Raw genomic sequence first — 27,573 nt, forward strand, 5'->3', positions numbered from 1 at the left:
TGCTATTGTTTGCTCCTTCCTGGTAGAGCTGACTGACTCCCTGGTAGAGCTAAGTGCCCAATCTCATGCTTTGTTACTTGGAGTTTGAGGAACCTAGATCAGTGGTGCAGGTATTAAGTCACACTTGGCACTCATGTTTCTCAGCTGTTGTGGGTCCCCATCTTGCTTCCGATAAAATAATAGTGGATGTTGTTATTCATAGATACCCAGAATCCATTTTATTAATACCTTCTTTCAGATACATCCACTCCCCACTCTCAGCTCATGTGGTTCTGATTGGGCTGACACCTCTGTCTTCCCTCCAGCCCTAGGAGTGAACCCGGGGCCCAGGTATGAACAATCAATATGCTGGCTCCCATAGCAGGAGTAATTGCTTAGTTCATGAAATAATGCATCAGCCACACTGTCCTAGTCAATTGTAGAACTTTCGTTGAACCACTTAAAAATTTAAAAAGCTTTTTTCCACTAGGGACACTATGCTATTTCAATGTAAGCCTATAGCTGCTAATGGCCATTTTACTATTGCAAGAGAATAGCCTGCCTGAAAACGAACCTAAATTAAGAAGAGTTGTGCCAAGAGATGAAGAGAAAGAAGCATCCTTGACAACACAATTTACATACTATTTCAGCATTGATCCGTACTTGGAGCCAAGTTTGCTATTGGGCTTTTAGTTATATAGTCCAATAAACTCAGGCTCCTCGTGTGTGTGTGTGTGTGTGTGTGTGTGCCCTGACCACCAGCTTGAACTGCCATAAAACCCATTCCATATGTGCTATGTACTATGCTTTAAGGATCTACTCTAACTTTCCCTCAATACGGGATATAGACAGCTCTTCTAACCAGTGTCAACCCCATACTGCTAGTTGTATACAGTCTGAAAGTCTTCGTCTTCCAAGTGTGAGTCTGTTCCACCACTAGCTGAGTCCTGGAGTTGCTGTTTTGACAAATCTTAGTGGAAATTACTGGTGGTTTTTGCATAAAGATATAGAAGCATCTAATAGTTAAGAGCCTTTGGAATCAAGTAGCGCTGGGTTCAAAACCCACTTTGACTACTCAGAAACTATGTAACCTTGGGCAAATTGCTTTATCTCCATGAAACTTAGCTCTCTTGACTGTAAAATGGGAATATAAATTTCCATTCTGCAAGGCTGTCACAGGAATTAAATGAGATAAATATATAAAATGAGTAGAGTTTGGCAATGCATAGTAAATGCTTCATAAATGGTGGCTATTACTTTATTTTCTTTTTATAAGGTTTAAACACAATCTTCTATCTATCTGTCTATCTATCTATCTATCATCATCTTCTCTGTAGTATCCCTCAAAGCTGTGTACTGACTCTTGTATGAAAAACATTTGGAAAGAAAACACTATCATAAAGAATGACCCCTATGACAGATTGTATAATACAATAGTAAAAAGTTAAGAAACTGGAGGAGATCAGGCATATAGTGTTGTATGATGTTGACTTCAGAAGGAAAACAAAACCCCCTGAGGAGTTTTTGGTTTTATTTTTGTTTTTTAATTGAGAGCACTTGAGCAAAACAATAAAGATCTTACAGTTTATATGGCATCAGATAATTTACATGAATACAAAGAAATATGAGAAGCCATTTTAGATTTCATTAAAAAGGATTAGAAAAATATGGGTAGGACTTCTTGATATGAAACCCGCTAAATCACATATCACAAGTAAATAAATACATAGAAGTCTTTATCACACTAATTTATTTACATGTGTGTGATATTGTACTGTGAATTTTTTTTAAAGGCAGGCATATAATGTAGAAGGAGGTAAAAATAGTCTCTGGGTACAATTTTTTGGAATGGATAAAGACAAAAAAACGGAGAGAAAAAAACAAACAAAAAAGATTATGCTAGAACAGAAATATTAAGGAAAAAATAATACAATGATACGCTGAGAAAGCAATATTTCTAAAGACATAAAGATCCTGGCTGGGCACAGTGGCTCATGCCTTTAATTCTAGCACTTTGGGAAGCCAAGGTGGGAGGATCACTTGAGGCCAAGAGTTCGAGACCAGCCTGAGTAACGTAGTGAGACTCTATCTCTACCAAAAATAGAAAAAATTAGCCAGGCATTGTGGTGTGCACCTGTAGTCCCAGCTACTCAGGAGGCTGAGGCAGGAGGATGGATTGAGCCCAGTAGTTCGAGGTTGCTGTGAGCTAGGCTGATGCCACTGCACTCTAGCCCAGGTGACAGAGTAAGACCCTGTCCCCACCCCGCAGAAAAGATATGAAGATACTTAAGAAATAAGAATGGTTGGCAGAGGCAGTAAACTGCAAATTAAGTGACTAAAGACCAAGTTGCCTTATTGGGATTCTTGCACTTGCTTGGGAGGAAACTTGCTCTGACCTGCTGAAGAGGTTATGTGGAATGAAAAACAGAAACCCAGCTTTGAAAGGTGGCAAACGAATAATCAAGGAAAATACCATGTAAGGAAGACCATTAAGTTTGCAAGGTAAAATATGGAGGAGTCAGTGAAGTGGAGATAGAGAGAAACCAGAAAAGCAAGAGAAATGACATGGAGAAGAATGAGATGGGAAAAGAGCAGAGAACAGAAAGAGTATTGCGTAAGCAGACAGGCATGTAGGACAGGGGAACGCACCTGTGAGTTCATCCAGCATCTCCAAAAGGTTCTTTTCAGCAGGACTTAAGATCAATAGGGTGTTTGCAGGTGCTCTGCAGAAAGAAGGGAGGTTCTATGGCCAGATAAGTCTATGTGGGTTTCTTCATGCAGGACTTTTTGGGGCATCTTTTACATATGTTGTTGGGTGAATATCTAAAAGACAAGTAGAAGAATAAGAAATGGAGCCTTTTACCAAGATAATCTCCCAGGGAATGATGTGTGTGTGTGTGCGTGAGAGAGAGAGAGAGAGAGAGAGAGAAACTCATAACTCTTTTTGTCAGGGTTGCTCTCATCTCTCATTTCAGGAGGACTCAGGAATCAAACAGACTGCTGAGATAAAATGTCACCCTGCCTCCACTGGGGCCCTGGAAAAATGTTCCACCACTGACCATAGCATCATGATGAGACTGCAGAACAGATCCTTCATCCTCCGGTACTCCAGGACCTAGGACCCAGATGTCAGTAATTCCATGCTGATCAACTACGCCATCAGCACAAGATTTGAAAGGGCCCTTAATGCCTAACATGCCTCCAGCTTCCCATGTGGGCCTGTGAAGCCTAGCCGTTTCTGTGTACCACCCACGCTGAGTCTTTTCTTTGTCGATATATTTCTATTTGCATTTGTAGCCCTCTATAGCCCAGCAGTTACTCTAGTAAGCACCTAATGTATTAATAAATTTTAATTAATGTGTCTAAATGAATGCCTCCTGGTCTCACACCACCATCAGAAACCTTCCTTCTAGTGTCTCAGAATTGGATTTTTCCCAGGTACTTGCCTTGAGGGAAAAAAAAGGAATAAAAAGTGGGCATCTTCCTAGGTGCTCCACTGATTAAGAGATGAGGGCTTTACAGCTGAAACTGATCTCCCTTTTCAAATGAGACTGGATTTCATCTCTGTTGCCTTTGGCCCTCTCCACCATCTCTTTAAATGTCACATCGGCCTGCATCACTCAATATGCTTTGCATAGGTCAAGATGTTTCCCCAGCTCAGCTGAGGAGAGATGAAGTCTTGGACACTAAGGATTCATCATCTTTATAGATGTTGAATATGCTCGATGTTGAAACGAAACGCCACAAGAAATGCTTCTAGAGAAGGGCATGTAAAGTCCTTTAATCCCAGGATTTTAGTCCTGAGAAATATTTTGAATGCCACCCTGGGGCTCCTTCGGGGCGTCAGAGAAGGGTGACTACTAACTGATTAGTAAAAACCACTTGTTAATGGTTGTGTGGCTGCTGTATCATTATTATTTTCTTTTTTCTGTTGGGCTTGAATGTCCACCAGGTATGCACATCTCATGCTGCAGATGCTGAGGGGACATCAGTCTAGATTGTTGGGTGGGAGGTTGAGCAGTGGTCCTGCTGCTTGACCAACAGATGTGTATTGCTGAATTCACGCAATGCTCCATGTCTAGTGTGTGAGGAAAGTTACCCTTGAATCCTTTCCTACTCCCTGCTAAAACTTTAATTGGTATGTTGTGTTTAAATCATAGTCTAAGTTTTGTTTGCTCAGTTAACTCTCCCAGGATGTCTATTTTGAACAGAAATAGCAAGAATAGGAGGCGAATGTTTTGCCTTGAGAATTAATATAAGAACCCAAACAGAATCTTTTCCAGAGGCAAGAAAATTGACAGAAAATGATGGGTGAGACACAGCTTGCTGTCAGAGTAATCATCTTTAGTCATGGGGAGGGAGGTGGAGGGTGAGAATGATCACCATTAAATGAAACAGGTATCTTGGAGAACGCATTTCTGGGAGCACATTTTGATGGAGATGCCTCATCAACCCGCCAAATCTCTCGGCAGCTTTGCAAGGATCATTCTGCAAATGGCCATTGCGGTCTGGATTTCATCGTTTCACGTTTGCACCTTGCAGCTTTTAAGGGCCATTAGAATCTAAATACTGCCCCATCAAAGCTCAACCTAAAAGGGGTTATTGCCAGCAGCCAGATAGCTCATGGAATCTCAGCCTTGGACAGTTCTTAATAGGTAAATACTTTTGTTTATGAGAGAAAATGATGCTCTGGAAATGTCGATGGTCTGAAATTCTGATGGCATCCCTGAGCAGTTGGAAATTTGACATTGACTCCCATAACAGTCTTATGATAGCATCACTGTCCCGGGGGGTGAGCTTGAATATCAGAGACCTCATCATTTGAAAATTTTGCATAATATGAGACATTAAAATTAAGGCTGGTGTTTACTGTTCATTTCTTACATAGATATTCCCAGATACACAGCAAGATATTATTTCCCTTAGAAATGCTTTCTGTCCCTGCCAGTTACTGAATGCAATCAGATAGCTTTGCGTGGGCTAGCATACCAATTAGAGGCCTCGTCTGCGTTACTTGTGATGTATTCTCTTCCAAACTCAATGGCTTGCTTCAGATAAATACATACAGAGAGGACAAAGCCCAATTCCCAATTCTCTCAAACTATTTCTGTTCTTAAAATTACACGTGTACATATATTCAAGGTGGAAAGCAAAATAGCCATAAACCATGGCGAATAAAAGAAGATTAATGAGGGAAAAAATCTGACAAAAATATTTAATTAGAATGCAATGGCCTGGCCCTATTATCTTGTATTATTATACATCTTGTCATTAACCAAATCTGTAGCTAAACTGTGGGCATCTATCTTCATTATATAGTAAAATGGTATAATGAGCAGGTTCCAAACAACAAATAAATGCCCTGAAATGATCACAAGCCCAGAGAATGGGAAACATTTTCATTTCGATTCAGTGGGGTCTGGTAGTGAAAGCTTAGTCTTGCTTTGAAAGGTGATGCAGGAGGAATTCTTCTATGTTTAAAATTGTGGGTAGATACATAAAATCAACATGTCTTGTGTGTGACGGTCTATAAACTTGGCATCCACAAATTTGGTCTCTGCAGTGAACTCACCATGAAACCTTTTTGGATTGTAGTTTCCTCATCTGTCAAATGTGATGAATCTCTATCATCTCAAAGGTCCCTTCTGGTGCTAATATTCTGTGTTCAAGAAAATGATATGAATTGTTAATTCCTGTTTGGGGTCTAGTTTAACCGATGTGCGGGAAGTCATTTTTCATTCATTCATTTGTTCATTCCTCAAGCATTTATTGAATGTCAATAGAATGCAAGATACAAGTGTTAATGGTCCAGAGATAAAAATTCTGTCCTTAAGCTAGTCCTGTGGTTTCCCCATCCTAGCTGCACATCAGATCAGCGGGGAAATATTTTAAAACTCTGATGCCTAGACCCTGGCCCCAGAGATTCTAATTAAATTGGTTTTCCTTAGGGGTCCATTCTAAACTACAGCCTTGTTTGGGAAACTCCTGGTTTAGTGGAAGATGCAGAAATTGCAATACATTATACCGCAGTGTTAAGCATGGTTTCTCCAAGAGGAACACCTTCTAATCAATGAGAGAAGTAACAGAGTATAAGGGAAGCACTTCTGCAAGTAGTAGCATCTACGATCAATTTTACCATTTAAAAAAATTTTTTTAGAGATGGGGTCTTGCTCTATTGCCCAGGCTGGAGTGCAGTGGTGTGATCGTAGTTCAGTGTAACCTCAAACTCCTGTGCTCAAGCAATCCTTCGGCCTCAGCCTCCCGAGTAGCTGTGATCAATTTTAGAGGATGTTCAAGAATGAAGCTGGCTAGGAGGGACAGCAAAGCTATCCCAGGAAGAGAACTCTGCATACACAGGTGCAGAGACATGACACAGGATGGAACAAGCCCAGAATCTCATGAAGTTCAGTGTGGCACAGCACAGAGAAAAAGGCTCACAAGACAAAGTTTAGGAAGAAAAACTTTGGCAGAGACTACTAATTATTCCTCTATCTCCCTGAGTTTTAGGGAAGCAGCAACAGCCACCCAACTAGCAACTGCATTCCCCAGCTCCCTGGCAACTAGGTCTTGCCACATAATGAAGCTCTGGCCAATAGGCATGTGAATAGAAATGATGTGAGCAACTTCCAGTCTCATCCTCAGGAGGAAACTGCTTCACCTCGCTGCTCCTTTCTCCCTTCCCATGAGCTGAAACATAGAAATGCTGCCGGTGACTCAGCTTCTGCCAGGAGACACCACCATGCCAGGGACTGAGAGATCAACAAAACAGAACAAACCCCTTCTCTGAACGATGCCTGGCTCTCCCACCAGCCTGGACTTATTCTCTAAGAAAGAAAGAAAGCTGTAGAGACTGTTCTTTAATTAATGCACGTCTAGAAGTTTACTTTCTTGAGAAGAAAAAAAATCACTATTTTTGGAAGGGTGGGCTTTATCAATATCTGCTTTTGTGAAGTTCTGTTATAGAAAGTATAAAATGGGATTTTTACAAAGTACTAGTAAAGGAAGAAATTCTCTGAATGATAACTTTTCATAAACTACTTCTTGCTCTCCATACAGTTTGAATGTGTCTAACATGTGCTAGCATTTCTAAGTGTCTCAAAATTATAGATAAATATGCTTAATTCAGTAACCAAGCCTGCCTTTAATTGATTAAAGCTGAGCTATAATTCTAAAAATCTGTATTGTTGGGAAGGGATTGTTTAATATGCTGGGGTATGATTTCAGTGTGCAATTCCCAGCCTCCAGGGTAGTACAAGCTCTCAGACACTTTATTGGGTTTTGATTGAGAATGTTTGCAGGAGCAATTTCCAAGGGGAACATTTAGGTGATGTGCCTCGGGAGACTACAGAGCTAGCTGCAATCTCAGGTCCCAAGGGGAAGGAAATCACCAGTGGAAACAGGACTATTACTGGGGAAATAGATCTTCCTGACAGGACATAAATCAGAAGTGCTGACCAGACCTGGCAACGAAAATGCCCTTGGTTGTCCTATGAGACCAGAGGTGTTAACCCTAACATCATCAGGACAGGGTAGAAAAGAAAACTGGTTTGCATGCCAGAGACTTCCCTCCTGATTCACCTTACATCATTCATAGATCTGCCTGCAAACACTGGGCAACTGGTGATGCGGGTCAGGCATGTCGTGGGGCCTGTCTTCCCAACTGACGGCAGCTCCCACCTTCGTTTCTCCAGGGCTGAGTGTCCTTATTTAGTCTTGCCCCAAGATTGTGTCTCTGCTGGGGACTCTCTGCCTCTCATATCTAAGGTTCCTATTCTCCCAGTCTCCTCTGCTGCTGCTTTGGTTCATGTTTCTCATCATCTTTCATCTGCGCTACTGCAGCAGTCGGCTCCTAACTGGTCTTCCATCCTCCCTTGGTCCTCTCCACTCTGACCTCACATCTGATCCTGCTACTCCTCTGCTCCAGCCCCACACTGTCTCCCCTTTCCCTGCAAGATCCATCTGCCACCTTCTTTATAGCTTTATTGGTTTCATTCCTCCTTCTTGTTCTCCTAGCTCTGCAGATGTATTGCTTCTCATTGCCTTTGGGAGTGGGCAGCTCCATTTTCACGGATGGTGGCTGAGGGAATGGTAGGAGACACTCTGTAGCCCCTCAGGGAACCTCTAAGCCTAGATTTCCTACCCTTCTTCCATTTGCCCCGGCTCTTGGGGAGGAGCAGTTCTGCATGGTAGATGCAGCCAAAGAGTCCAGTAGCTATTGGTATACTTGCACCTGCAGCCTCACCATTCAAGGTGGTTCTGCTCTCAGGGAAAGAGATCAGATTGACTGTGAATGGTTTTCATGATATAATTAGCAAGTGGCAGTGGTGCTACTTCCACATGTGCTAAGATTCTAAGAAGCTTTACTAAGTCTCCTCCCAACACACACACACACACACACACACACTCACTTTCCCACACACATCTCTCATTCCTAAGAATCAAAACATTATTTAAAATACCAAGGGCAACAGTAGAGAATACAAGAATAGTCAATGAGGTGGAGAAGTGGCAAAAAAAAAAAAAAAAAAAAAGAGGGGGAAGACAATGGTCCTGAAAGGCAATTGAAGAGGCCAAGACAAACTTTGCACCTCAAATACTTTACAGTTTTGTCAAGAGCTGGCTCTGGCCCCAGGCATCTTTGGTCTATAGCCAGGGTTGGCTGAGTTTGGGTGGATCAGTGACTGCCAAAACTCTTAACATTTCTAATAGCCCCTGTGAAGACTCTCTAAAAAGGTGGGATGCTTGGTCACTAGTCCTCTTTCTCTGAATCTGTTGAGGAATGAGGAAGCAAGATATTGTAATACAAAGAGCACTACACAAAGGATGAAAAAAATTGGCTGTCAGTCTCAGCTTTCCCATAGACCACCTGGGTGCCCCTGGATAAGTCACTTCCTGCAACTCAGTTTACTCAATGGTGAGCATGGGGACATCAGCACCTACTTACCAGGCTACCACAAGTCTCCAAGGATGAAGATGTCTGATCACCAGCATTTAACCAGGACTAGATGCTTTATCTCATCTCTTCTGAGCATCAGTCCTATCTATGGCAGAAGGATCATTTGCTTTGTCTCCCTAACGGGGTTGCTAGGCTCTATTAAGTAATGTACTTGATGTACATTACTTGATGTACATAATTGTACATCACAAAAGCGCTGTAAATATAAGCAAGACATTCTTGTTGCTGCTGCTGTGTTAATTATGATTGGTTGTTATGATTCTTGTAATGATTATTTATGGAGACCTGAAATTTTATACTCTGCTCTTAAAACATTAATGATCCTTAGTCTAAAAAATGCAGATACCAGGTTTATAGTCAATTCATTTCACTTTTGGGGGCTGGCCTGCTCATGGTGGAAGGAAGGAAGAAAACCAATGTCAGAGAAAGGCTTGGCAGTGCCCTGGGCAGAAGAGTGAATGGAGACTGAGCAGATTGGGACATTTTGCTTTTTGTTCTACAGCCTCTGGCTTTCTCTGGATGACAGGAGAAAGCTCAGAGCTGCTTTGCTGAAGCAGAGTGATTGTGAAAACACAATATGGAGCCAATCTTATATGATGGTAGTCACTAGCTGGTGCACATCTACTCCTACTTCAAAACACAGCTCAAACGTCACCAATTTTATATGGGTTTGATTCCTTCTTCTCTATGCTCCCACAGACTCCATGCTCACCTCTGTTAGCGCAGCTATGATACTACATTATAGTTCATTCATCCACCCATCCATCCATCCATCCATCAATCATTCAATAAATATCTGTTGAATATCTCCCATGGGCCAGGCACTGGGCTAGTTGCTGAAGTTATAATACTTGGTTTGTTCACCTACTCCCTCCACTAGACTAATAGGCCTGTGACCTTTTTATATTCATGTCTGTATCTTTGGGACTCAGCCCAGGGCCTGGTACATAATAGACATTCAGGAGACAGTATAGTGAGCTCTTAATAATTAGCTCTTAATCATTAAGAGCATGATACATCTGGCACAAGCTGCTGAAGACTTAAATCTCATTTTCCTCAACTGTTACAACAGTACCTACCCATAATGTTTACTGTAAGGATAAAAATGAAATACTTCCTTAGCAAGGTGCCTGGGATCCAGTAAGTGCCATAGAAATGACAGCTGTAATCATAATGAATAAACTACTTAGTCTTACACTCCTAGATGAACAAGACTGGCCTGTCGCAATGGATGGGGCAAAGTTCACCCTTGTTTTTCTTTTTTTCTCTCACCCTACCCCACTTGGCTCCCATCACCAATGCCCCCATGACCACATACATATACAGCAGCATCTTCTGGGACCCTCTTGCCCAAAAGCTCCGCTGGGGTATAGAATTTACTACGATCTCTGCTGGCCTTCCCAGTACTGAGTACAGGTGTCATCTGTCTAGTACTGAGCAACTTTGTCCCTCTTTCTGTTCTCACATCAAGGAGTTACAGCATCCCAAGGGATAAAACTCATATCCAAGCACAAAACACTTCACTTTAGAAGCAATACCAAAACTGTACATGAACAATGCCCCTTTCCCCAGGATTAATGTTTCCTTTTCATAACTGCTGATCAAATTAAGACTACAATGTGAGAAAGCAGAGAATGACAGAAAAGAGACTACAGAGCACAGTGAATTCTTCTGCCCTGCCTACATAGCCAACCATACAAGGCTAGAAGCTAAAATAAAATTGAAGGGAAAGGGAAAGAGAAAGAGCAAACTGATTAGGTGCTGGTATGCAGTTTAGAAAATCTGTTTAACTGAAGTTCCCCCCCCCCCCACAAACAAGTGCTGGGGTGATTCCTGTTATTGAATTTAAAAATGCATCAGATAAAATCCATTTTGTCACTCTGCTGCCCTCTGTCCTGCCTCTAAGTCATCGTGATGCTGGATCAATAATCTGAATTGTGTCTACTACCTCCATGGCCAGAGCCATTGGGATGCTCAGCAAGAGACAGTCATGATTCCAGGGTCACTAGGAAGTGTCTTAATCAAAAACTTGGGCTTTGGGTCAGTAAATTTGGCTTTCATTCCAGATCCAGCCCTTTTGAATTAGGTGGCTTTTCACAAGTATTTGAACTTCTCTGAGCATATTTCACTGCCTGAAAAATGAGTAGGATGAGACCTCACAATGTAGTTATGAGGATTAATCAGATACAGTATATAAATTGCCCAGCTCATAGTAGGTTCTCCACAACTTACAGTTCCTTTCTCCTTGATGCCAAACTACTTTTGGTTTGGTTTTGATCCCCTTTAAAATGCAAATGCCCATTGAAAAGGGTCTCTCTTTTAGCTATTATCAGTTGTTTGCTCCTGAGAGGGTTTTAGTTCATTTTTTTCCAAACAAATACAGGCTTTTATAGAAAAGGTGGAGGAACAAATGGAGTGATCTGGTTATGGAGTAGCCATGGACTCCTAGGGAGGAGGTAACTCCTGAGTGTGGAAGAATTACAGAATCAGGAGACCAGGCGTCCCATGGCATCATCCCTCCATTAAAAGCTTATCAATATCTGACCCTTTCTTTCCTTTTTTCATTTGTTTCTTCCTTCCTTCTTTCTTTCTCATTTTAAATTTTGATGTTGCAAATGATGGTAGTCAAAGAAATGAGTGAAAAGTCCAAGATGTGATCTGTTTCTTAAACACAGAATTAAAAGTGTCCTGGGGCTACTGGAGATAGTAGCTGTGGGCAGAGCCATGGCTTGCAGCCTTGACTATTTTTTGCTTCTTGGCTCATTGAGCAACTTCAAAGAGCTAGAGGGAGAAACATACATAAACACACACATGCACACAACACAATGTATGACTGTACTATATACTATTATAGATGCACACATTATAGTTTAATTCTCAAAACTCATGTATAAATTGAGTTTACTTCAAGTAAAATTTTCAGAAATCTAATTCAGACAACCCAACACACAAAAAGAGAATTTATTGACTTATGGAACCAAAAGCTCAGAGATGCAGCAAGATTCAGGAACTTCAATCCTTCTCTCTCCACCTCTCTTCTGTTTTTCTCTATTAGGTTCATGCTTGGGCAGGCTTTCACCAAGGTTTCCAGCAGCTTCAGGTCTAATTCCTAGCAGTTTAGTAACTTCAGCACCCAGAGATCATCTTTCTCAGCAATTTCCTAAAATATCTTTAATGGAATTCTCATTGTTCCAGACTTGTTCCATTCTCATTGTTCCATGTATGACCTTGAAACAGACCTATGACCAAGGGGTTGTGGTGCTCTGATGCTCCAGGTGCCTAACACATGTCCCCTCCCAAGAGCCAGAGGTGGGGTCATCCCCCCAAAACCTCATGCTTTGAGAGTGGAACATGTGCTCCTCCAAAGACAAAGTCCAGTTCTGTTACCAAAAGGGTAGACATGGGTGCCCAGGCTGGTGAAAACAAGAGATGTTCACAGCAGCACTTGAGGAGGTAGATATTATTGCCTTGTTTTACAAATGAGGAAATTGAGGGTTAAAGAGATTAAGCAACCTGCTCACAGTCACAGAGCTGATGAATGACAGAGCCAGAACTTGAGCTGACATCTGCCAATGTTGAGGCTTCCATGTTTATCTAGCGCTACACCACACCAAGCTAGAACTTGACACTGAATGCAGCAGGTGCCCTGGTTCAGTGTTAGAAGGCCTCTAGATTGAGAAAACTCATTTTTGTTTATTTCTAAAGAGAATATGAAATGAATGCTTCTCCCCCCTTCACTATCTTAGATCCATCTGCCTCTCATTTCTTCTGAACAGATAATGGCTCTTCCTTGCTACACTCCTTGACTCTGTATGCAAATAAGTTATTAGTAAATTTTGGGCATATTTGTCTGCTTTCAGTTTTTTGTTTTGTTGTTGTTGTTGTTTTTTTAAAGGAAGCAAGAAATTCTTCTCAGCAATGTCAACCTTGTCAAGCTGAAAAGTGTGGAAATCTAAGTGTGGCAGCCAGGGGTCCATGGTGGAGATGGATTTTTTTTTTTTTAATTTATTTCTACATTTGTGTTAAGGTCAGTGTATTCATTTCACAGTAGGGAAGGATGAATTTTGACATTTTTATAAGGGTGATTGATTGGTTTGTGTCCATTTGTGAGACTTCACATGGCAAGAGGCCATGGCTAATGGAAGAGGGGGGGATAAAAAGAGAAAAAAAAACTATTTTTGTCAGAAGCCTGTCTATCACCATTTCGGAAGGTGCCCAGAAATGTTGAACATGGACACAGATCTGAGCACAAGATAGAAAAGTGTTTGGCACACATTAATTAAAGTACAAAGGGGGAGGCTATTGACAGGAATTTCATTTGAATTATGTATTCCAGCTGCCTTGAGAAAAAGTTATCCGTCTCCCCTGAGTTTCCTACCCTCTGCTGATAAACCTTCCGTGTTACTGGTGAGGAAGCATCACAGAGGATTGCAGTCCCCACACCAGAGCATCATGCTGGACTCTCTGCCTGGAACGCTCCGGCCTGCATTTAGGCTCCGTTTAAATGGACCGTCTTTTGGAATGAGCCCCAGACTCACACTATATGCCATGACCCCTCCTTCCTGAGTGATATTCAGAGAACTTGTACTCACTCACTTTACGACTTCCTGGCTAGACCAGGAGGCCAAGGGGCGAGTGTATCTGCTCATCACGGTGTCTCATGTGCTGAGAACAGGGCAGAAGATGGACAGCAGGCACTAGCAAATGTGTGCTGAATAAACAGATGACTGAATAAAGGAATGAAAGGCTTTCAACCATTTCAACGTCTGCCTTTTGAGTTGTGGCATAAACACTGATTCCTTCCCTTCTTTCCCAGGATGAGAGCAGACTTCATTTACTAATAAATTGCTATGCTTATAGATTATTGATAGGGAACCATAAACATTTAACTGGGAAGCATTTTCCCTTAAAAACAGAATAATCTTCCTTGGTGATTCCCCACATTTTCCTGTGATGACATCACTGACTGCTTAACCACAGGGAAGCTGCCATGTGAACTCCAGGACTATTTATTCCTGCAGATCCACGTGCATTAGGCTTTGTTTTGGAGCACTGGAAGTCGGAAGACCCCTGTATGGATGTCAGCGCTGGTAGGCTGACCACTCCAATGGCGGTGATCCCAGGTTTGAGTACGCCAGGACTCCACTGATGTTTCCGTGGGTCCTGGAGGTGAAAATCACATGGTTTCATTGGCTCCACAGGCAGTTCCTGGCATAGTCAATACAGTGCATTTCCCAGGGATTCACTGGGATCAATTGAGCCTAGAAGGGTAGCCTGAAATGTTGCTCTTTCTGTTTCAGGCTTTAGCTTGCTTGCCATTATACAGGGGACATGGTTATAAAGTTGCAGCTATTCTCAGCCTGGCCTTTGCCACCCTCTCCTCTAAAGGGAGTTCTGACTTAATGGATCAGCTTTTCTCCTCCTCTGTTCTAACAATTTTCAGAGTGATTCCTGGGGTTTCTATGTTGCAAAATCTGAAGGGTAGGGTGGGATGGAAAACACCTAATTCAAGAGGTGGTTGACGACAGCAAAATGGGCCCAAACCAAAGTGCGCTCCTCAGAGGAGTTGAGGCTGAGGGGGCAAGAGTGTGATGAGTAGGGAGCACATTCTTGATTTCACACCGGCCTTACAGGGTGGGATGGAAGTGCAATGAGGAATGAAGTGGTGTGGTGAGGACATGAGAGTGAAATTCCTGGAAATGGCAAGATATCAGAAAAGTAGGTGGTGACACAGGATTGCTAATAAGAGTTTCCATGAATTAGGTACAGCAGTCTGCTTCATGTTGCCAAGAGACATGAGGATGTTTGGAAATTCTATTTAGAACGTGCTTCTTCACTCAGGGCTCTACAGGTAGGTCAGGACTCAAACAAACAGACCAGAGCCCAAAGCATTTCTGTACCTTTCCACGCACATCACTGAAATGACCAAGCTTCCTCCACAGCTTGCTTCAGGCCCTGTCTTTCTCTTTGTCCCTCCTTCCAACTTCTCACACTTGGACTAACCTTGAGATTCACCTCTAGACAAAGATGACCGACTGTGGGGTCTGCATTGACAGCGTCCTCTCTGTGCACCTTCTCTCTCTCCTGCTTGTGAATATCATTAACAACTGGCAAACCAGGTCTTGTCACACAGGGTCAGGCTGCTGGTGACTAGCCCAGGGATCTGCATCTGCTGTGAGCCCCAGGAGATGGGTTGGAAAGAGCATGGTCCCTGTTCTTAGTGGCTGCTTCAAAGCAACCTCATGGACTTGCCTCAGTAACCCCCTATGATGCTGCCATCCTTAATGTCACCTAAACTTCCAGGGCTGTGTTTTAGTTCTCCGCCTCAAATCATCACTTCGAACAAAGTGTGTTCACAGTCCAGTGCACAACATGTCTTGTGCCCTTTTCTAAATGTGCCCTTTCCAAAATTCAAAGGATAGTTAATTGCACACATTTTTCAAAGGTCTAAACTCCACTACCGTCTTTTTTTTAAATGACTTTAAAAAAATTTTATTTTTTAATTGACAAATAAAAATTGTGTATATATTTATGGTGTACAATATGATGTTTTGATATATGTATACTTTGTGAAATGGCTAAATGAAACTAATTAACATATGCATTACCTTACATACTTATTTGTTTGTGGTGAGAACACTTAAACTCTACTCTCAGTGGTTTCCAAGTATACAATGTGCCATTATTAATGGTAGGCACCATATTGCACAATAGATCTCTTGAACTTATTCCTCCTGCCTAACTGAAATTTTGTATCATTTGACCAACATCTCAATCCCCAGCCACCCCACACCCTACCCCCCGCCCCCAGGTTGTGCTAACCACCGTTAATTATACACTCTGCTTCTATGAGTCCAACTTTTTCAGATTCCATAATCTAGTGAGATCATATGGTATGTTTGTTTCTGTGTTTGGCTTAGTTCACTTAACATAATGTCTTCTAGTTTCATTCGTGTTGCTGCAAATGACTGATTTCCTTCATTTTTAGGGCAGAAGAGTAGTCATTATGTATATATACCACATTTTCTCTATCCATTCACCTGTTGATAGACACTCAGGTTGATTCCATTTCTTGGCTATTGGGAACAATGCTGTTATGAACTAAAAACAAAATCTTAAGCCTTTCCCCTTACCCCTGCTGACTGAATGAACTTTCTCTTGGCCAAGGGGACCTCAGAAATACCCTAAAGCTAAGTTGCTGACCATGAGAAGGGAGGTCAGACATGCCTGATCATGCCCTGCTCCCTTCTTGGAGATACGCTGCTTTATAACTCATTAACAGGTCTAAGTCTATACAAAAACCAAGCTTAAACCACACCTGCAGGTCATCAATTTACTTAACAAATCACTTGAGTCTGAGTATATGTCTGGTGTCTTGTCTCTGATTAACAGAATTCCTTATCTTAACTCAAAACTCTCCAAGCCTTTAGACCAAGCTTCATCTCTTTAACCAATTACAAATCAAAGAATCTGTAAACCCACCTATAACCTGTAATGCCCCGCTTAGAAATGTCCTGCCTTTTCAGGCCAAACCAATGTATGCTTCCCATGTATTGATTTATGACTTTACGTGTAATTCCCGTCTTCCTGAAATGTATAAAACCAAACTGCAACCCAACCACAGTGAGACCACTTGCTCAAGGCTTCCTGGGTGTGTCTCTCCAGGCCATGATCACACATATTCAGCTCAGAATAAACCTCTTTAAATTATTGCACAGAGTTTGAGTTCTTCTCTGTTCACACTGTAATGAACATGGGCACCCCACTCGTGTGTTTTTCGATGGCACTGCTCTTCCTCTTTTCCCAAATTCTGCTTATTTCTCCCTTCCTTTTTCACCTGTAAACATGGAATCTACATTCTGCCTCCTTCCCTGTGGCAAAGGGGAAGAGCAAACAAGCAGAGAGTCTTCTCTTTCCATGGATCAGCAACCAGCACAGTATTTGACACATTGTAGATGCCCACTAAATATTTATTGAATGAATGGCTCTGCCTCAAAGATTCCTGGGACTGGGTTATCACAGTATCAGGTGGAGTGGAGAATCAAGTTATCAAATATACTCACTTATAAACTGTTCAACAGTATTGAATGGGGTTTTACTCATTCAGACCATATGAATTCTGCCAAGGCTCCAGGGCAAGGTCTGGGGCCCTGGGGCTGTCTTTATGCTTCTTTCAGATGGATAAAGAAGTGGGATCTGGGTGACTCAAAGATTTTGGTTTAAATCCTGGCTCTATCACATTTTATCTATGTGACTTTAGGGAAGTGATTCCATCTCACTGACCCTTTTCTTCTCCATCTGAAAAATGAAGAGAGCAATGCCTTCCTCCCAGAGTTATTATAAGAAAGAAATGAGATAAGAAAGAACAGGATGTGGCACCCAGCGCATATTCAATAAGTGGTCATTGCTGGTCTGGAGTCACTGAAGATTCTACTCTAGACCATTAATAGTAAATTGAGTAAAATTACCATAGATTCATTTTAAAGGAGACAATCTTTTTTTTAATATTTAAAATTTTTATCACAAAAATGTTGCTCCCACCTCCCTCTGTAACTCATCTATTTTATATTAAAACAGTCTCACAGTTGGAAAATTCAGGCTCACCTTACCCAGGCAGAGGCTAATTTGCTCTGTAGAAAATAACTTCTCATAATCCTCTGCATAACAACTCATATGCTTGGAGGCCATTAGTTGACATAAAACTCCACAAAGTAAAATTTTCATTTCATGTAATGTGTTTGTTGTTTTCCTAGGCATAATAGAAAGAGGTCTATGGTCACAAGTCTTAGCATCATGAGCCATTGCCCATAGAGGAAAACCATCACTAATTAGCACCTTTGTGTGGGCCTGTGAAAGGGCTGCAGTGGTTTTTTGTTTTGGTTTGGGTTTTTCTGCTTTCATCCCTTTGGCAAACATCCCTGGAAGGCCAGTCGTAAATGCTAATGAAATTGCAATTGCTGTTGGAAGATGCAGTCCCAGAATATTTGAAAGCTCAAAAATTCTCTTTGCTGTGTGGCACGGTGTCATGTATATTAATACTCTTTTGAAACCTGCTTTTTTATATAAGTTAATATCAATTTAAAGAGCATTCATCAAAAAATAAAGCATGGTCTCTGACTTTTCTCACTTTTCTCACCATGAGCTGGGCAACTCATCCTAATCTCCTGGTGGGGGTAGAGTAAGTTGCCTTTGTCCTTTGAGTTTCCAGGTACCTTGGTGATAAGAGATACATACATACATGGCTGGATAGATGTGAACTGTCAATCTCTCAAGAGGGATATAAATATGAATACCAAAAAGAATATGATACAACAATTTCAGGTGGTAGGCTTTTTTAGAGCTATGGTTTTGATAGATGCAGCATCCATCCAAAAAAAAAAAAAAAACACACACACAGGGAACAAGCAATCTGAGAACTGCCATGTTGAATATTATCTTCCAAATGAGCAAGTCAATCTACTTTTTTGACCCCTAGCAACAATGTCAAGGGTATCAGCAGCCTAAACTTTACACAGTGCTCCTAAGATCCCATTCAAGGACACTCGGAGGGGCAGAAAGTTATACCATAGTTAATATAAGACAAGGACATTGTACACTCTCTGAAGAGTAAACTGGTCTTGATTGCTTCTTAAATATTATAATTCCAGCTCACCCACCTATTTTAATTTTTTTGTTGTTTCCTCCACACAGTCCTACCCCTCACCTTCCCCGTGACTGCACACTGGTGTCAGATGCTTCACCATAGAGTTTCAGGTCTTGACAGTGTTTCCCATCACAGTGTGAGAATTTTCTATTTTCCCAGGCCCTTGAGATCAGCTCTGTCTTTTGTGAGAAGGAGGCTTTTAAAAGACAGCTGAAGTGGATAAGAGCTACGGCTGGACTCGCCAAGGAGGAGGCCGTGCATGAGCTGCCAACCGCGGCATTAGCCTTGCTCCAGCTCAGCTCTGGAATAGCTTGTTTTGAGGGGTTTAGCTTAAGCCTATGGAAATAAAAAGACTTTTCAATTCTACCTGTCCCTGGGATGGACCCAAGTTATCATTCAGAGAGCACAGGGTTTGGGGCGGGGTGGGCAGTGGGCAGCCAAGAGGAAAACCAACAAAACTCATTTTCATTGTGGCAGCCCACAGCACCACACTTTTAACAAGATGAAACAAATGAAGCCCTTCCTTCCCTAGTCCTCTGTTATATTCTTGGTTTATTTATATATTCAACAATACCATCCACAGTAATTTGAACTCTTCTCTCCTTGAGACATTGATGCCAGGGTAGACTTCTGAACAAGAGTTTCTGCATATCAGTTAACCAGATTGTTGTCCAGGTTAAGTAAGGAGAATGTTGTCCTGTGTGTAATACAAGACAAAACCATTATGCAAAATCGATATTGCCTTAAACACAAATTACTCTAATTAGGTTGGAACAGTGGAGGGACTGATCTGTGAAGAAGTGAACTAGCTTATTACAATAATTATTTTTTTAAAAATAATCTTTCATTAAGTGGGTCAAGACATTTTGGAAGCTCTTCCTTTTACACTAGAGCTGACTTTGTTTACTCCTCGGCTTTTTGGGTTGCAGCAGAAGGACTAATGTATTATAAAAAGGCTGTTAGAGGTGGCTTAGGAATTTAATATGAGCTTACACTGGCCCTTAAAGTTGGTTATGAGATAGCAGAGAGGATGTACGTGGACTGAGGCTATTTATTGCGTGGTTCTGTGGGAAGCAACACACGGAGGGAACATTGGCATTATTTTTGGCTTAGGCTGCAGAAAAATTAATCTTCATTTCATCATGCTGAAGACAGCAAGCAAACACAAATGCCTCTATCAGAAGAATTGCTTTCTACATGGTATCACTTCTGAATAAAATTTTTGTTTTGGCAGAGATATATTTACACACAGAGAGATCATTGAGTTTTTGCTATGGGTAAGAAGCAAACCAAAATATACAACCAAAAAATGAAAAAAATACACAAAATAGAAGACCATTACTATCTACTGTTGCTCACAAAGAAAAAACCTAATAAAAATGATACTAATGTTAAAGCACATATTTTAGCAGTGTTTGTAACTCTGTTCTCCAGTGGGAACAATAAATGTGCTTTTAGCTGGAGCCATAACGTACTCAAATATTTAAAGTTCTCCCAAATCCAAAGGGAAATAATGTACGATAACTCCTTGGCATAATGGTTCAGCAGATGGAATGATATGTTAGCCTGGCTGTAGCCTGCAGAAGTAGAAAAGGCTCCGGCACGGATGTTAAGAGTACTGGATATTTGATCTTGGCCCTGAATAGCGTAAGAAGAACAAGAAAGAAATAGGAGACTGGAGGACAGCTACACGCTGTAGGTGCATATTTACATGAAGGTGACATGGCAGGCAGCTTTTGAAATGGCCCCCAACTGTCCCCACCTCCTGGTTTCCATGCCCTCCTGTAATCTCCTCCCCTTGAGTATAGTGAGCCAAGTCTAATGAATAGGATGTGACAGAAAGGACAGGACGTTACTTTCAAGATTAGTTTACAAAGAGGGAGTGACTTCTGTCCTGCTTGCACTCTCTCTGGCGTTTCCTGCTTGTTTGCTTTGGTGGAGCCAGCTGCCATGTTGGGAGCTGCATATGGAGAGACTCGAGTGGCCAGGAGCTGAGGGTGGCCTCCAGCCAGCAGCCAAGGAGGAACTGAAAGCTGCCAGCAACCACATGAGTGAGCTTGGAAGCAGCTCTTTCCCCTGTAGAATCTTGAGACGACAACACTCAGGCTGCCACTTTGATTGCTGCCTGTGAGAGACCCTGAGGCAGAGGACCCAGGTAAGCCACACCTGGATTCCTGACTCATAAACACTGTGAGGTAATAGATGTTGTTGCTCAAAGTCACGAGGTTTGGGGATAATTTTTTACACAACTCTAGGTAATAAACACAGTGGAGAACTGAAAGTTCTATGAAATCATGTATCATATCTGGAATGGCTCAAGCCTCAATATTCCTCTTTTTAAAGGATAAAAACAACAGCAACAATCTTGTCTTTGGCCTGCCACATAGACAAAAGAAAAGCGAGAGTTTCTGCATATCAGTCAACCTTATTATTGTCCAGGTTAAGTAAGGAGAATGTTATCATGTGGGTAATACAAGAGAAAACCATTATGCAAAACAATACCTCCTCAAACATAAATTACTAGGCAGGTTTGGATTAGAAAGTTAAAGAAAAAAGTAAATGAGGGAGAACCCAAAGTTTTCAGAAAATTCTAGATGGAGGAGCTTAGAGGAAGCAATAGCCAAGGTGTCTTTCCTCTTAGAATCATAGTCCTGAGAGAAAAACCAACATAGATGTTGCTGATTGACCTCTGCTACCTGGTAATCAGTGACAGCAAACTGAGGGGTTATCATCTCAAGAAAAGGTAGGCCAGGAGAGTTATGGATGGTATCGGACCTGACTGGAAGGTCAGGACAGAGAGAGTAGCAATATAAGCAAAATACACATCTTAGATATCTGTTAGTATAGAGCACTGTTCAGCAAAGTTTTTCTTTGAAGGGCGACATACTAAATATTTCAAGTTTTGCTGGACATACGGTCTCTGCTGTTGTAGTACAAAAGCAGCCATAGACAACACAGAAACGAATGGGCATGTCTGTGTTCCAATAAGACAACTTACAAAAAGAGGCTGCAGGCCAGATTCGGCCCACAGGCTATAGTTGGCCAACCCTTGGTATAGAACAAAGTATCCTGTTGGTATTATAAATGCCAAAAAATGAATCCAAGTCTAGAGTCAGCATATCCAAGCCAACAAGTAGCTATAGGTAAGGTGAAAAGTCCAGAATCAGAATTGGGTGGGACGTCCAAGACACCTACTGGGTCTGAACCTTGGTAGAATTCCTTGGTCAGAGCTCAAACAGTCTGAGAAAAGATGAGTGAGGATGGAGACCAGGAACACATACGAATACATAATAAGCTGGTGAGAAGGAGAAAGGACTAACTTGGGTCAAAGAGAAAACAGTATGTGACCAAGCAAACTATACTGAGCTAATGTTATGTACCCTTCTTTATAAACAGATAAGGACAGGACATTGGCTAGACATAGTGTCAAAGCAAAATGGCACTTGTACAGAAATGCGCATCCCGCCGGTTCTATAACAGGCAGTGATTGCTTGTATGTCTCCACCCACCTCAACCCTGGAGTGCAGCCCCCTCTCGAGAAGTGCATTTATTGATATTCCACATGGTTAATTTGTTTCTACATTTCTTCTTAGAATTCAAAAGACTGGTTTGATTTGGGACATTTCATTTATACTCAGGGAATAAGACTGTAATTCATCTTTTATGCCTTTCTGTCTTGCATGCCAAATGAAACTCAAAGTGTCATTCTTTATTCAGAACTAAAAATCATCTTGAAATTGTTTATTCTTATTGTTTAAAGTAATTCTGATTCTTGATGCCTCTTCTATCTTGGGAGAACAATGCACATTTAAGAAATTAAAAATCAGATTATTTTTCCCATTAAAATAATTTTCTTTTAGGCAGAACATTGTTTTGTCAAAAATTGGGATGTCTCAATAGCTTCTATAATATTTTTTTCAGATAATGCTACAAGGGATTTTAAGTAATTGTCCAAAATCAGAGTTTCAGTTCCAACTCTGCTACTTATTAACCTATGTAATCTGGGGAAAAATTGTCTAGTCTCATTTTGCTTTGTTTTATTTTATTGTTTTCTCTCTCATCTTTAGGGAGAAAGAAGGATATTAATTTCTGCCCTGGCTTTCTGGTAAAATTTTGTAAGAATGTAATGTGCTTAATATATACAAACATATGCTATGAATTGTAAACCTTTGTATGAATAGTACATATTATTATTCATCAAACATTTATTTTGTTCTTACTCTATACCAGGTACTGTGCCATGAACAAGAGATACAAAAATGAATAAGACCAGTCTCTTCTCTCTAAAAGCTAATTATATCAAAGAGTTAATAATTATACTAACACTTTTATAGCACTCAATATGTTCCAAGCATCCTATATATATTTCATCTTTACAATATAAATAAGTACAATTATTATTGCCATTTTAAGATGAGGATATTAGCACAAAGAGAGGTTAAATCCCAAAGTCACATAGCTATAATAGTAAGTGGCTGAGGCAGGATTCCAACCTGGGTTGTTTGATTCTACTATGCATGTGCTTCACTGTTGTGCTATATTGAACATCAGGACTACACATACTGAAGTGCAAGTGGTAAGAAGGTCATTACTGATTTTAGAAAGTAAATAATCAGAAAGAAATGAAAGTAGAGATGGCCAAAAGAATTAAATACTTTCCTAAGGCTGTTCCATGGAAAGGAATCCCCTAGATGTTCTCTGAAAAAGGAGTATGTGGTCAGATGTTTGGGAAACACCCTGATCCTCCTCAGAGAGTCCATCCACAGCTGAGGATGCTAACTGTAGTTGGCATGGTAGAGGCATTATCTGTGGCTGTGCTCGATAGTTGTAGAAGAGGAGCAGAGAAAGGGGAAGTTGGGTTTGATCCAGGATTGAAGACTGAGAAGGCAGATGAAGTAGAAGATAAGAAGTGAGGAAATGAATTTACTATTAATATTTAAGAAACAAAAGGCAAACATGATATTATTTTTCTTTTATATTTTATCTTCTTTAAAGTAATATGCTAAAGATAATATATAGCCTTCGGAAATGTCATTGTATGAGGAACTTGACAAAGAAGACAGAGAAACATGTGTTCTCAATTTAGAGAAAAAAATGACCCTTTCCCTAAGTTAATTTGGTGCCCCTTACACATTCTATTTGGGGGTATGCCCAAGACTTCCAAAGCACTGATGCTCATATGCCTCTGCCATTATTCACAGTACTTATGGTAAATTCAGGGGTTCCCTAAGCATGGGCATAACGTGATGTAGACGGCTTCTGGTTCAGCTTGTTATCTCAGATTCTGGGTAGATGGCCTTGATCAGTCCTGACTAATGCACAGAAGCTGGCTAAGGGGAGCAATTCACATGCAACTGAGAAATGTCAGTCTATGGATCTCTTGAATGAGAAAGGATGGGGTAGGGTTCAGAAAGCAATGGTAGGGGCTGGGTTCTCCTAATTGCAACTCCCAAAGGAACAATGTCCTCCAGCAGCAGGTCTTGGTTCAGTCAGTGACCACACCCCTTCCTAGGGCAGTGGTCCTTAAACTGTTTGGTCTTAGGATGTCTTTACACTCTTAAAAACTATTAAGGTCCCTAAAGAGCTTTTGTTTATGTGGGTTATACCTATTGATATTTATTATATTTGAAATGAAAACTGAGAGATTTTAAAATTATTCATTGAAAAATGGGAACAATAAATCCACTACATATTAACATAAGCAATAAATGTTTGCAACAAACATGTACATTTTCCAAAGTAAAATAAAATTTAGTGAGAAGCGTATCATGTTTTTGTATTTTTGCAAATCTTTTTAATCATTGGCTTGATAAGTGACAGCTAGATTTTCACATCAGTTCCTGTATTCATTTTGTCATGATTTGTTGTTTTGGTTGAAGAAAATCCTGCCTCACACAGACACAGCATGGGAGCATTTAATTGCTCTTTCAGGTAATTGTGGATGGATATTCTTCTTTGATACTACACCAAAACTCAGTAGGTGTAGTTTTTTAGTGGTTCGTTGCAATGTAGAAACAGAAAACCCATCATGAACTCTTCATACTCTGTTACATTAAAATTAATCTGCCCATGTTGTACTTTAAATCAGTCTTTTATCCATGCAAGACTTGGTAATATCATGCATTGGCCTTTTGGAAAATATTGGTTCACTGAGACATGCAGACCTTCCAAATGTTGACATATTTTATTATGCAATATAAAGCATCACACTTATTAATATCACCTTCATCTTTTTGGAAACATCTTGAAGATTTAGAAAGCTGTCAATCTCATGGTGGCCAGTACAAGTTTTCCAAAATTCTAAGTTTTGCTTGAAAGTTCAAATATTATTAACAACAAACATTTTTGGTGTTTTTTTTTTAAATAACAGGTTCACATAGGGTGACCAACCATCCCAGTTTGCCCAAGACTGAGGGGCTCCTGGGGAACTGCTAGAGTTTCAGCACTAAAACTGAGAAAGTCCTTCAAGGCATTAATTTTTAAGAAAATATCAGTTGAATACTGAAGTCAGTTCATCTGTCAGTCATTCTCTTGAGTGAAAATGGTGTTCTATGACAAAAGTAACCAGTTCAGCTGGAAACTCAAATAATCACAGGTGTGTTTTCCCTCAGATAACCATCATTCCTTGGTACGCAGCAGTTATGCTTTGTGGGTATTTCTCATTTAGTCACACAAAATACTAAAAAGACATGCAACTCAAAGGTTGCTTCATCAAAGACATTCTTAAATGAAATTGGCTTTTCAAAAAAATGTAAACATGTGGCTGTGAATAATATCATACCTACTAGTAGTTTGATGCCCACTGTCTTGATTTATGCTAAATTTGACCCATCATTGCTTTTGCTTTTGCACTACTGGAAAAAATTGCAACACATAAGAAAAAAAAAAGGCAAATCATGCCTTACTATATTATGCAAATAGTTTTGACTTCATGTACCCACTATTCCCAGAGGTCTATGAATCATACTTTGAGAAGCCCTGTCCTGGGGCATAAGTCTTCCTGGAAGCTCTCTCTCTCTGTGTCAGAATTGGTTCTGACATTTGTCCTCTAGTGAACCCAGAATTACCATACTCTTTTCTTCTTCTTCAAGGATCTTCCCAGCGTTTGGCAAGTTTGTCCTTTTAAGTTCTCAAAGCACATAAGCTTTGAATATACCCTCTTTTTTGACAATGAAACCATCACCCTGTACTTACACATCTAAATAAAGTTACTTGGAGTAATTTGAAAAAGATTCACCTTCTATGATTCCAAAATGGTGTGCTGGTCCTCTCCTTCTAAGGAAAAATGAACACAAAATACAAATTTAATCTCCACTGGGTCACAACCCTGCTACATATTTCAATATGCTTTAATTTCCTAATAGTCATAATCAAGGCTGAAGACTAGCATTGAATAAGAGAAGAATGGGATCATTTTCAAATTAGTGAAAGTACTATTTTTATTATTTTATGACAGTAACAGATTTCATTTTTGGCTGTAACATATACTTAATGTTTGAGATTGATATTGCCAGTAAGAAACCTCAGTTAGAATTATAAAAACAAAATGACGTCTTGTAACTTTGAGGCCTCTGCATGAAAACAAGGCTATGTAATAGAAAGTAGACTCTGAGCCACTTTTCCTCAAGTCTTAGAGCTGCCCACAGTTCTCTTTATCTGTCAGAACATCTGCCATAGGCTGATGAAGAATGATATAAATGTAGCACAATGGTGACATTTTGCTACACTTAGGGTTTGAAATCGCTTTTTTTTTAATATGAAAAAGGACAGATAAAAAGAAGTTCGGGTGAGATTGACAGGTAGACGTATTCCCTGGAGACATACATTGCTGTTCTTTGGAGTCAGAAACGTAAGCCAGATTTAATTTGTCTTCATAGTTATACTTTCCATTTAGGTGGCATTTTACACTTTATTAAACATTTAATGTGCACTATCTTACTCTCTTCACAGCATTCCTAAAGTAGGTTTCTGTTTTTGTTTTGCTTTTTTTCTCTCTCTCCCTTTGCCCAAGGGAGGTCAAGGCTAAATGATTTGCCCAAGGTCACACAACACTAGGTATCCAACCCACTTCTGTGGACTCAGAATGCAATATTCCAGCTAGTGGGTGTCAGTGGCTTCACAGAAACCTTGATGGTACATGGGAAAAAGAGGGGTTTGAAAAGTTAAATATGGTAGACTGAAACACCTTGTTTATCTCTGCTCGTGCTGGACTGTTGGCAACATAGCACTCTTCCCCTTCTATGCCCCATTTCCCACAATCCCCGCCCAGGGTGTCTCCAGGCTGGGGCAAAGGTAGAAGAGGCAGACCTGATATTGTTGCTTCTTTAGCAGGAATGTGCAGAGGTGTAGCCTCAGTGGATCTGCGGTTTGCAGATGCCTCCAGGTGGTTTGCAGTTTTGCACTTGACTCAGTGTCCTAAGCATCATGGATCACTGCTGGTGGTTTCCTGTGGCTCCTGAAACTTTCTGACTCTCCGAGAGCTAACAGTGAACTTGAGAACAAGCAGAGGTTTGTTTTTTGATCTTTGAAACTCCACAGTGTCCTAAACATCTATATTCCCTAAATTAAATTCTTCCCTGCTTGAAATACCTTGTGTGACTTATCATTTTCTGAAAAGTACCGACTGATAAATTCCCCAACCTCACTAAAATGATACTAAGGTCAGAAAAGAGGCATAAATCTTCAAGGAAGAGAATGTGAGTTAAAACAACAGCAGAGATGACAATGTTATTGGAAGATAAACTCCAGATGAGTGAGTGGTAACTGACGTACCAGGGAGAAGAACACTGAAACTCAACCACACGTAGTGGGGAAATGCTGGTAAGAGGTGAGCCAATTTAAACTATACCACAAATTCCTGGAAGGTTTCAGGATCTAAGGCACCTGATAATTTTGAAGTTAGTAGAGCAGAATTAATTAGAAATAGGTGTATTGATTGAAAGTATGTAAGTATAATTTAGGGGATGACAAATATTTTTTGCAAAGGGCTATGTCT

The sequence above is a fragment of the Eulemur rufifrons genome, chromosome 16 (genome assembly GCF_041146395.1).
Source record: "Eulemur rufifrons isolate Redbay chromosome 16, OSU_ERuf_1, whole genome shotgun sequence".
NCBI classification, from domain to species: domain Eukaryota; kingdom Metazoa; phylum Chordata; class Mammalia; order Primates; family Lemuridae; genus Eulemur; species Eulemur rufifrons.